Source organism: Cetorhinus maximus, chromosome 3 (assembly GCF_964194155.1).
Source record: "Cetorhinus maximus chromosome 3, sCetMax3.hap1.1, whole genome shotgun sequence".
NCBI classification, from domain to species: Eukaryota; Metazoa; Chordata; class Chondrichthyes; order Lamniformes; family Cetorhinidae; genus Cetorhinus; species Cetorhinus maximus.
In genome coordinates, this window is record NC_135881.1 from 184,037,487 (window position 1) to 184,050,151 (window position 12,665).

The following is a 12,665-nucleotide window of genomic DNA, read 5'->3' on the forward strand; positions in this document are numbered from 1 at the left end:
GGACGAGATTGGCTGGCAGCCTTCTAAGGCGGGACATCCTCCCGAGTAAGGGGTGGAAGTTCTGCCTGCAGCTAACTAATGCTCGTTTGAGTGTGAAATGGCTGCAGGGCAGCCAGAGTCCCCGCCGACTCTTCGGATGGTGGGAAGGGAAATCCTGCCATCCAAAATATTCAGGCCAGTGTGCAAGTTCTGAAGGTAAAAAATTATTAGCTTATGATCTTTCAGCTACGCCTGGGTGTACCAAAGTAGGGAAGACAAGACTCCATGGCAGACATACACATCAACATGTTTAGAGCTAATATCAAGCCCAGGGTTTCCTTTTCTACTGTAGAGTCTCTTTTTTGGTGTCGCTTCAGCTTTTTGGAAAAGTATCCCACTGGCCTTTCTATGCCCAATTCACCTTCTTGTAACAGGAATGCACCTACCGCTGGGTCACTAGCATCAATTGCTTCTTGGATGGGTTCAGTGAAGTTTGGAGCAGCCAACACTGGTTCATTGATCAAAATTGCTTTCAGCCTTCTTAAAGATATTTGGCACTCTCCGCTCCACACTACCTTGCCTTTCTTTTTTAACAACTCCGTCAGTGGAGCAGCTATAGTACTGAAATTTGGTACAAATTTATGGTAAAACTCACACATCCCCAAAAACCTCATGACCTCCTGCTTAGTTTTAGGGGCAGGGAACTCCACCAATGCCTGTACTTCTGCTGTTCTTGGCAACACTTGGCCTTGCCCTACGGTATGCCCTCGATAAGTAACTCGTGCTTTCACGAATTCACTTTTGGCAAGGTTTATTACCAAATCAGCTAACTGTAGCTTTTTTAAACAGGGCTTCTAGCTGTTTCAGGTGGGATTTCCAAGTATCACCATACATCAGTACATAAGAACATAAGAACTAGGAGCAGGAGTAGGCAATTCAGCCCCTGGAGCCTGCCCCACCATTCATTACGATCATGGCTGATCCCATTTCGGCCTCAACTCCAATTTCCCGCCCTCTCCCCATAACCTTTCAACCCGTTACTAATTAAAAATCTGTCTATCTCCTCATTAAATTTATTCAGCGCTCTGGCATCCACTGCACTCTGAGGTAGTGAATTCCACAGATTCACAACCCTTTGAGAAATGTAATTCCTCCTCATCTCTGATTTAAATCTACCACTCCTTAGCCTAAAATTATGGCCTCTTGCTCACAGGGGGAAACATCTGCTCCACGTCTACTTTGTCTATCCCCTTTAGCATCTTATATACCTCAATTAGATCTCCTCTCATCCTTCTAAACTCTCCTCATAAGACAAGCCCGCATCCCTAGAATCAATCTAGTGAACCTCCTCTGAACCCCCTTCAATGCAACTACATCCTTCCTCAAGTAAGGGGACCAAAACTGTGCACAGTACTCCAGGTGCGGTCTCACCAATGCCTTGTACAGTTGCAACAACACTTCCCTATTTTTATATTCTATTCCTTCAGCAATAAATGCCAAAATTCCATTTGCCTTCCTTATTACCTGCTGTACCTGCATACTAGCTTTCAGCAATTCATGCAGGAGGACACCCAGATCCCTCTGCACTGAAGCATTCTGAAGTTTCTCTCCATTTAAATAATAAGCCACCTTTTTATTCTTCTGACCAAAATGGATAACCTCACACTTATCCACGTTAAACTCCATCTGCCAAATTTTGGCCCATTCACCTAATCTGTCCATATCCATTTGTAAATTTCTTATTTCTTCATTGCAACTTACTTTCCCACCTATTTTGGTGTCATCTGCAAATTTAGCTATAGTACCTTCTATCCCTAAATCCAAGTCATTAATATAGATTGTAAATAGTTAGGGCCCAAGGACCGAATCCTGTGGCACCCCACTAGTTACAACTTGCCATCCAGAAAAAGACCCATTTATCCCAACTGTCTGCTTTCTGTTGGTTAGCCAATCCTCTATCCAAGCTAATATATTACCCCTAACTCCATGTGATCTTATCTTGTGTATTAATCTTTTGTGCGGCATCTTATGAAAGGCCTTCTGGAAGTCCAGATATACGGACTACATCTACTAGATCCCCATTATCCACTTTGCTTGTCACATCTTCAACGAACTCTAGCAAATTAGTCAAATATGATTTACTCTTCATAAAACCATGCTGACTCTGATTGATTGCATTTTGACTTTCCAAATACCCCCATTACTACTTCCTTAATAATGGATTCCAACAATTTCCCAACGACAGACTTTAAACTAACTGGTCTATAGTTTCCTACTTTTTGCCTCTCCCCCCCCCTTTTTGAATAAGGGCATTATATTAGCATTTTTCCAATCCACTGGAACCTTTCCAGAATCCAGGGAATTTTGGAATATTATAGCCAATGCATCCACTATCTCTGCTGCCACTTCCTTTAAGACCCTGGGATGTAGGCCTGATGTGTAGGATGATGTGGGATCAGGTCCTGGGGACTTGTCACCCTTTAATCCCAATAGTTTGCTCAGTACTTTTTCTCTAGTGATGGTGATTATTCTAAGTTCCTCCTTCTCTATACCCTCTTTACTACCTGTTACTATTGGGGTGGTACTAATGTCCTCCACTGTAAAAACTGAGGCAAAATATTGATTAAGCATCTCTGCCATTTCTGCATTCCCCAATATTATCTCCCCAGTCTCATCCTCCAAGGGACCAACATTCACTTTAGCTACTCTCTTTCCTTTTATATGCTTGGAGAAGTTTTTGCTATCAGTTTTTACATTTTGCGCTAGTTTTCTTTCATAATTTACCTTTGCTCTTTTTATTATTTTTTTAGTAACCCTTTGTTGATCTTTAAAATTTTCCCAATCTTCCAGCCTGTCACTGACCTTTGCAATTTGGTATGCCTTAGTTTTTGCCTTTATGTTATCTTTAACTTCTTTGCTTAGCCATGGATGCTTTTTCCCCATCTTACCATCTTTCTTCCTCTCTGGAATATATTTTACTTGGGAGGAATTGAATATCTCTTTAAATATCTGCCACTGTTCATCAACTGTCCTACTTTGTAGTCTTTCTGCCCAGTCTACTCGGGCCAAATCTGTCCTCATGCCTATGTAGTTACCTTCGTTTAACTCCAGAACACTAGTGTAGGACTCAAGTTCCTCGCTCTCAAACTGAACTTGAAATTCTAGCATGCTATGATCACTCTTCCCTAGAGGATCCTTTACTATGAGATCATTAATTAATCCCATTTCATTACACAAAACCAAATCTAGAATAGCCTGCTCCCTGGTTGGTTCCACAACATAATGCTCTAAGAAACAATCTCTAATACACTCTATGAACTCTCCCTCGAGGCTACCCTTGCCAATTTGATTAGTCCAGTCTACATGTATATTAAAATCAGCCATGATTATTGCCATGCCTCTCTTACATGCTCCCAGTATTTGCTGGTTTACTGTTCCCTGCTGCTGAACTACTGTTTGGGGACCTACAGATTACTCCCACCAGGAACTTCTTTCCTGTGCTATTTCTTATTTCTACCCAGACTGACTCAACATCTTGCCCTCTAGCGCCTATATCATTCCTCACTATAGCACATCGTCAAGATAAATCACATGGTTAGGAACATCGGCCACCACTTGCTTCATTAGAAAAGTTGCTGGGGCATTTTTTAGTCCAAATGGCATCACTCAGCATGGGAAAAGACTGTCTGGCATGACAAAGGTTGGTATTTATTTAGCTTGGGGTGTTAAAGGAACATGCCAATATCCCTCCAACAGGTCTATTATGGTAAGAAACATTGCACTGCCAACTCTGTCAATACAGTCTTCCAAGTGAGGAATTGGGTAGGAATCTGCATTTGTTATTATAGTTGACTTTTCTGTAGTCTATACAGAATCTGGTCATGCCATTTGGCTTAGGTGCTAACACAAAGGGGAACTCCTGCTGCTTTGGCTGGGTTGAATGAGGTGATTTTCCAGCATGTACTGGTTCTCTGCTTTCACCTGAGCCTGTTTTTCTGGCACTAAGCAATAAGGATGCTGTCTTATAGGATGAGATTCTCCTACATCCACATCATGTAGGGCTAATGTTGTACATTCGGGTTTATCCCTACAGACCCCTTTAAATTCTGTAAATAACCTCACTAGGTTGTCTCGTTGTCCTACCTCTAAGTATGAAAATATGGTGCCTAACTCTTCTAATATTTCAGTGTTAACTAATTGGATAATAGAAGGTTCAATTTGTGAACTGTCTTAGCCTCCTCCTGCCTCACTCTCACTGTCTCTTCCATCCTCTACTGCACTTGCAACTTGACATACCTGTTCCTTCTTATCCTCCTCCCTATGATGGTTTTCATTTTCCTATGATCAGGGGTGTCAATCAAATAATTAACTTCAGCAACCCTTTCATTACCTTGTATGACCACTGAACCGTGCTTTCAGAGGTTCTCCCTGTTACGGCAATAACACTAACACTTCATCTCCTGGTTGTAATATTTGGATCACAGCTTGCTTATCTGCCCATTCTTTCATCTTTGTTTGAGAAATTTTAAGATGTTCTTGAGCCAATTTGCAGGCTCCTGTGAGCTGTTCCTGGAACCCGGACACATAATCTAACATAGAGGATTCATCCCTCTGTCCTAAAAACCTTTCTTTGATTAATTTCAGAGGACCTCTTACCTCATGTCCATAAATTAATTCAAAAGGGTTAAAACCAGTAGATTCATTCGGTGAATCTGGGGTAGCAAATAAAAGAAAGTCCAGTCCTTTGGCCCTATCGGGGCGATATTCATGACAATATGCTTTAATCATTGTTTTGAGAATTTGGTGATTCCTCTCTAAAGCCCCTTGTGCTTGTGGATGATATGCTGTGGACTTAAAATGTTTCATGCCCAAATTACTTCTTATATATTGAAAAATTTTAGGCATAAATTGAAACCTTGATCAGACTGGATTTCTATTGATAATCCATATTGAGTTAAAAATTGGGTTAACTTCTCTACCATTACCATAGCTGTAATTGTTCTTAAAGGCATTACCTTTGGAAATCGAGTTGTCATATCCATAAGAGTATACTGGTGTCCTACTGTCATTTTTGGTAATGCTCTCACACAGTCTACTAAGATCCTACTAAATGGTTCCTCAACAACTGGTATAGGTGTTAAGGGTACGGTTTGATTGCATGTTGTGGTTTTCCCACCATCTGGCATGTATGGCATGTTTTACAAAACTGCAATATGTCCTTGTGAAGACCTGGCCAGTAAAACTGCCAGTTTATCTGCTCTTGAGTTTTCTGTATCCCTACATGTCCTGCCATAGGAATTTCATGTGTTATCCGTAATGTCTCTTTACGATATTTGAGCAGTACCATTACTTGATAAACAACCGTCCACTCCTCATCTGCAGGTCTGTGAGGAGGTCTCCACTTCCTCATTAGAATTTATTAAGCATCTTTTTCGATTATCTAAGTCTTTAAAGAAAGTTTCAGATGGTCAAATATCTGTCTGTGGTATCACTTTGACTTTCGATGATGGAATTTTTTTGTCATTGCTTGGATCATCACACACAAAGGAAAAGTTCTTGGAACCTTTTCCTGTAACTGCTCCATCTCTTTAACCTCGCTTGGGTTTCCAGTAATTATGGGAGAAGCTCTGGCTAAATCATTTTCCAGGAGTAAGTCAACTCCATCCGTGGGTAACTTCTGAACAACCCCTGCCGTCAATGTCCCAGACATGAGGTCACACTCCAAGTGTACCCGGTACAAAGGTACTGGTATATAATCCCCTCCAATACCATTCATTAAAACTTTGGCTTTTAGGGTGTTTTCTGGGGGAACATTTATGCCTTTCCCAGGCAAAAGTGTTTGAGTGGCTCCCATATCTCTTAATATGATTATAGGTTTAGCTGTCTCATTTGAGGGATAAGGGGTTACTTTTCCACTCGTTAAGAATTCTTTATAGCTCTCATGTATCTTAATCACCTGCCCTGAACTCACAGCAGTGTTCACACTTGGTTTTACAGCTGTGCTTAATGCGACTACTTGATGTGTTGCATTTTCAGTCAGGTCTCCTTTTCCTGAATCGCCCTTACGTACCCCAACAAGTCCCATGGATTTCCTGCATAACTTCTGCATGAACATGGCCCCCCTTGTTACAATGGAAACATTTAGGGTGGAATTGTCCCAGATTTGCACAAAGTGTGGTAGCGGGCGGGTGAAATGACATTTTACCCGTCGGCTGTGATGGCGGGCTTTCACGCCGTATTGTCCCAATCCCGCCACATTATTTATGCATTCCCGGGAAACACACCGTTTCCATAGCAGGTGGGCTCTCATTCGCCCACCTGCCATCACCTCATCACTTCATCACGCCGGGCGCCATATTTAAAGTCCAGCCGCATGCACACATCTCAGTGCTTCCAGGCCACGACTACTGCAGGGAAGATGTTCACAAAAGGCAAAAAGACTGCAGCCCCCAGGTTTAAGATGTGTCACTGGAACACCTTTGGATGCCACGGAGGTCTGACACAATGTTCTCTATCCCCATTCTGGCTGCAGAATGGGCAGTGTATTACCAACCAGGCTTGGAACCTCCCAATTCCCAATCTGTTCCACCAGGGTAACTCACTCACTCTTCTCATCACTCTCAGTTCACACGCTCACAAACCCATCACACATCCACAGGGAACTCACACCTGAAGGGACAACACCACTAGTTCTCACACACATTCTCACATCTCCATCAGGCTCATATCCTCATGAGCTCACATCCTCATTCTTGTCCATGGCGCTGCTCACCACACAAACATTGTGTTTTAATGCAGGAGAAACTGGCTCACATCTGCAGGGAGAGGTCCCAGACTGGGGGTAGAGTGGCCCACATTAGGCCCCTCACTCAATTTGAGGAGCATGCCATCACGCTGACTGGTGAGGATGTGGTCCCTGCCTGCAGTGACGGTGAGGCCGGTGGTGAACACCCGCCTGAGGATCCTGCACGACATCATCCCTCGCTCAACACAACTCTGAGTGCTCTCTCTCCTGCTTTTGACTCTGCTGACATGCACTACTTATCCCCACTTTGTTTCACAGGGAGCTCTGTCAAGGGACCAACACCCTCAGCCAGCCAGTCCCTCAGCTCCATCCATATCCTCATCTGCAGCCAAGAGGACTCCTCTTCCAGTGAAGGGGTGGAAATAAGAAACCCGGAAGACCCGTCACCGCAGAGAGAGCAGCTGACCCATGAGTGATTCTGGAGGGAATGTGTATGTGTGGCACGGCCTTTCGGAGCGGAGACTGGAATCCCTCTCCCATGCATGCGGATCCCTCACGGTTGACACTTATCTCAGTGTCCTGAGCAATTTGAATGTTGCCTACTGGGGTTCGCTTTCAGTTGTCCATCTGAACTGACCTGCATCTCCACCCACCCTCTGATCACACTCCCATGCAGCACCTGATCTCCCCCACCACAACTTTCGTTTCATTTTCGATTTGAGCTGCATGGTCTGAATTCGGTTCTTTCTGCACTCCTCTCCCTTTTCCTCTCCCCCAGTCACCCATTTCTTCTACCCCACCACAGATGACCTCTCCGGCATCACCTACCACCGATAAGGCACATGACTATGAACCCTCCCTCACTCAGGTCCCGACAGTCCTGATGACACAGAATCCCAAGAGACTCTCTTCTCTGATTCCTTTAAATGGTCTGGTGGGCCCTGGCAATACTGATATAGCGGAAATGACCTTGTCTAATCACAATCCCTCATCCTTCCTATCTTCTGTCCATACTAACTGTATAACAGGCATAGGGCAGAATTTTTAGGTTGGTGGGCGGGTGCGCGCCTGACCCGATTGGACATGAAATCGTGCGAGCTGATGTTGGGCGAGTGCCCCAATGTCATCCTGTATTCACACGATATTTTGGTGGGCGGGCACGCGCAAAAGTCGGAAGCGTGCCTGCCGACAATTAGGAGGCCAATTAAAGTAATTAAAGTTGCAGTTGTCTTTAATTTACAGTTGGTGGACGGGCGAATCGGCCAGGCGACCTTAGCATTTTTCTTCAAACCTCATCCACGGGACTGATGGTGGTACATAAGCACATGTAGGTTGGTGGGGGGATGGCGCTCTGGGGGCGAGGGGGGGTGATGGGGGAGGGAAGTGGCCATGCACTGGGGAAACCTTGTATAAAGTGACCATTCGTCCGCAGTTGAGACAGTTTAGGCGCAGCCAAATTGACGTGCTTGGAGTCGGGCCTCTAGCTTACCTGCCCACTCAAGCAACACTCATCAATGGGCGGGATGAGGTTTCCATTATTAAATGAAAGAAAAATAAAAATCCATGGACAGCATTTTTATAATGTATATGTTGAAGTGACTGATTGTGGTGCTTGCACATTTTTTTCCTGATTTTAAAAACTTTATTTCATGCTTTTCAGGTCTTCAGCTCCCTGAGGCAGCTTTCTGCCTTCAGGGTGTTTTCTGTCAGTGCTCGCCCGTGCCCGCACTGATGTCAGGGCCTGCTCTCTTCCTGCCCCCACCCCGGCAGCGCTGAGCTTCTCAACGCTAGCCAGCGTGAAATTGCGGTCGGGGGCAGTTCATGGTCAGCAGTCCATTTCCCGGCCACTCCCGAGCCAGCCAATCACACCTGCTTGCTGACCTAAAAATTCAGGCCATAGTAACACAGTCTCTGGTCTATTTGGGGGAGGGGGGTAGGGTTGGGGTGGGGTTGGGGTGTGGAATGGGGTAGGGGGTGTCACTTTTAAGGTTTAGTACCACAGAATTAAATGCTGTGCACTTCTCAAAATGGCTGAGCAGGCTCGAGGGGCTGAGTGGCTTACTACTGCTCCTAATACGCATGTTTGTATGTCATTCTGGATGGGTGAGATGAGCTGGGCTAGATGGCCTTTATCATCCATAATTATCTTGCATACAGAGGGTGGAATCATGCTGGAGTTCCATTTATTTTGTTGCTAATGGATGTTTACTGTGAACAGGCTTTGTGGGCTGAAATTGCCAGGACAGGAGTGCGTAATGGGCTCATTGAAAATAAGTAACCTGTTTCACCCTGCACATGATTCTCAGGAGTCTTTTCCATTGACCTTAACGCTGTCCTTTTGACTACTCAGCTATTATCCCACCACATCTTGGTGCTTTTATGAGTTTAATGAAATATCATGATAAAGTTGTATTGCATAGTAGATATTTAAAATATATTATAGTGAGAAGGAGCAATTAGCAGAGTCTTTAGACTTGCTGATCAAAACACAGATACCATTGCGAATAGTTCAGTCTTTGTCCTCGGGCCTCTTAAAAGCTCTGTCGCACAGAGACAACTGAGGGCTCCAATGCTTCTCACTGACAGTGAAGACCTATGTTGCTCAATCAACCCACTTTGTTGCCTACCTAATTTTCTACCTAATGAGATTACTGATAAAATAGGATTTAATTACTCTCCTTCTATGAAATAATTATCTTGAATAATATCATGCACCCAAATAGGAGAAAGTCCTTCTAATTCCCCCACAAAATGGAAAAGATTTAGTGGAGCCACCAACTGAGTCATCAAGAGAGCCTTCTCTGCTGAGTTAACATGTTAGATGAGCTGCTTTTATAGAAACTGCCTTAAAAGACCAATTTTGTAACAGTTCTCTCCAGCCATTTAATCAACTTCAGCTATAACTTTTACGAACCATAATTATGTTACTTTAAAATTAACTACAGTTCTATTCCAGCAGGTTCTGGGATCTAGCATAACCGGAACGATCATATATTGGAGTAGGAAGTGCAAATGATGCTTTGAATTGTCCATCTGTCTCATATTACAGAAAGATAATTGAAGGAACTGAGGTTGTGCAGGTAGGGTTCACTGAACGTAACCATCTCTCTCAAAAATGTAAATAATGACTGATATACTTCAATAGCAATATGCAAAAGTAGTTTCGGTACAGCATATTGACTGTAATTCATAACATAATAAAGAACAGCCAAACAACTAATTGAATGTAATCTTAATATATGTTTCCAAAGAGTTTTAGTGAAATCTCTTGCCTGTGCCCAATCAACAAGATTCTAAACTTTAAAAAAAAAATGCTGGAATTGTTGACATCTCAGGCCTAAGACTCTTCCTTGGGACTGGAAGCTATTGCATTTAAAAAGGAACAGAACAAGGGGAGTAAAAAGAAAAACACAAAGAGGAAAATAAATAGAATGACCTGTGAAGGTATTGAATGGAGAGCAGCAAATGGTTAAAAGGCAGAAGTGATATTCGCAGCAGGCATAATGAAAACAATCAAACAAAATGGATGGAATTTTCCATGCCTGGTGGCATCAGGTGTCATGGCGGGTGTGAGCGGACAATATGGCAGGAAGGTCAAAATCGGTTTCACGATGATGCAAGGGCAGCACTGTGGCTGAGGCTTCTTGGGGGGGTGGGGTAACGGCCGCCCTGCAGCTGAAGGCAGTGCACAAGCACGTGTGGGATTGTGGGTGGAAGGAAGCGGCCACGCATGAGGGAAATATTGTATAAAGTGACCATTCCTCTGCAACTGAGACAGTTCAGACGCAGCCACATTAACATGCTTGGAGTCAGCCCTCTAGCTTATCTGCCCACTCAAGCAACACAGAGGCATGAAAGTGCCAGCAAATGCTCCAGAGCTTTTCACCCCTAGGGCACAGACTGCAAACTAATGAGCATTTTAGTGGACTGCAGAACAATTGGACACCTGCGCATGTTGTACAATCTCCTTGCTAAAGCTGTCCATGGAGCAGTCATTGGTGGAGGCGCTCACAGCCCCTTGCAATGTTTTCATTCAGGTTTGGACAAGTCTCCCCACAGTTCAAGTTAACAGTGCAGCCTTGCAGTGTGGGTTAGGAGAATGCCTGTGCCTGAGCTGAGAGTACAGCATGCAGTCCAGTGGGCGAAGCATCCGCCAATCGGTCAGGTGGAGTGGGGTGGAGGTGGGTGAGGTTTCAGGAAGCCATGCAGCGCATTAAACTCTGGCCATCCAAGTGGTGGCCAGCACTCTCCAGGAAACGTTAAGGGGCCTTCAGACTTAACCAAGAGAGGTTCTCAGTACACCCGAACTAACCAACGCGTCTCTTTCTTTCATGCTGCAGGAGGAGTACATCAGGAGCATGGAGCCTAGTGACCTAGCTCATGGCATACAGAGAGCAGAGACAAAGGAGAAGAAAGTGAGGGAGGCGCCTGGCTGCACAGAGGGAAGAGCAGCACCCTCAGGAAGAAGCCTGGGGCTCCCATACATGCTGCTGAAGAGCTACAGTGAGCCATTGCTGGTTGGCGCCTAGCTAGACCCAGGGTCTAAAGATGCTGCCTCTCAATCATGCAGATGACCCAGAACAGTGTCGCCGAAGACTGCGCATGTAAGAGAACTGGTTGGTCACATATGCCATCTGCTGCAGGACTTGGCGCCAAGGGGACATTGAGGCCATCCGCTGCCAGTGGCTGTGAAAGTGACCACGGCACTCAATTTATACGCCAGTGACTCCTTTCAGGGCTCCACAGGTGACCTCTGGGTTTTTCAAGTCTCCACCCACAAAAGCATTCATGAGGTCACGGATGCCATCTTTGCGAGAGCACACAATTCAGGGCATTTCTCCCGGGACCAGGAGCCAGGATGCAAGAGCGATTGGATCCACCCAGATCTTGGGTTGCCCACAGACGCAGGGTGCGATCGGCTGCAATCATGTGGTGCTCAGATCTCCGTCGCAACTCATGGTGGACTACATCAACCGCAATGGGTTCCATTCGCTGAATGTGCAGTTGGTGTGCGACCACCATAAATGCATCCTGCAGGTGCGGGCATGATTTCCAGGGAGTGTGCACAATGTCTACATCCTCAGTCGGTCACAGATCCCTGGAGTCTTCCAGGGTCCACAGAAGCTGCCTATAAGTTTAATTGAATCTGAAGGAAAAAAGCCTTTGAAAAAAGATCTTGCCCTAAGATGCATTTTTAGTCATTGATCTTTTAGTAAATGCTTTTAGTTTATCCCCATGAGAAGATAACTGGTTTTGTTATGGTCTTCTGAATCATCTGATGCTAAATAATCACTGTGATCATAATTATGTTGTGTTTTTGTAGTCTTGAGAAAGACTGAAGATACTGACACTTCTTTCAAATGTGAAAAGTTGTAGGTCTGCATGGAATCATCAGTGAGAAATTTCTGTTAATATTTAACCTGTGCTGAAAGCCGCAGAGACGTAGCAGCCTCTTTCAGAGGACAGTTTAGTGAACCAGTTAGGTTATTGGACTTGAGTTCAATTTATGGTATTTGTTAGCATATTCCCATACTTAGTAAAAATATGGGAATGTTTTTTGTACTTAAAATAGCTGTTATATAAGCATTATTTGAGCCTTTAGTTCTTGGAACTTTAACCAAATGTGATGCATTTTGTTCAGCTTGCTGGCATACCTCCAAAATTATTCTTTGCCTTACAAAGGAAATACAGAAATATGAATAAATAATTAAAATTTAAGATTAGCAGTCCCTTCTTGCCTGGTGTTATTAATTACAAGGATATTTTATTTTATATCTCTTCGATTAAACTGATTAATTAAATAGATATAATTCCACTGAAGGCTGACAGTAACCTAAAGTTGCAAACTTTTCAACTCTTAGGCCTGGATTTTCATCCTCGAGGCAGGCAGTGGGAGTCGGGAAAATTCCCGCTCCTGCCTCGGGAGAAAGTGCCTGCAAAG

At 44.2% G+C, this 12,665-nt stretch overlaps 1 protein-coding gene across 1 annotated transcript in view; it reads left to right on the forward strand.

The window, feature by feature from the left end:
- pik3r4 (phosphoinositide-3-kinase, regulatory subunit 4) overlaps window positions 1-12,401 on the forward strand; it is a 167,351-nt gene extending 154,950 nt beyond the window's left edge. Inside the window, exon 20 of the transcript XR_013576242.1 lies at window positions 12,055-12,401. The gene's annotated coding sequence lies outside the window, so the exon portion shown is untranslated. The remainder of the gene's footprint in view (window positions 1-12,054) is intronic.
- The last annotated feature ends 264 nt before the right edge of the window (window positions 12,402-12,665 follow it).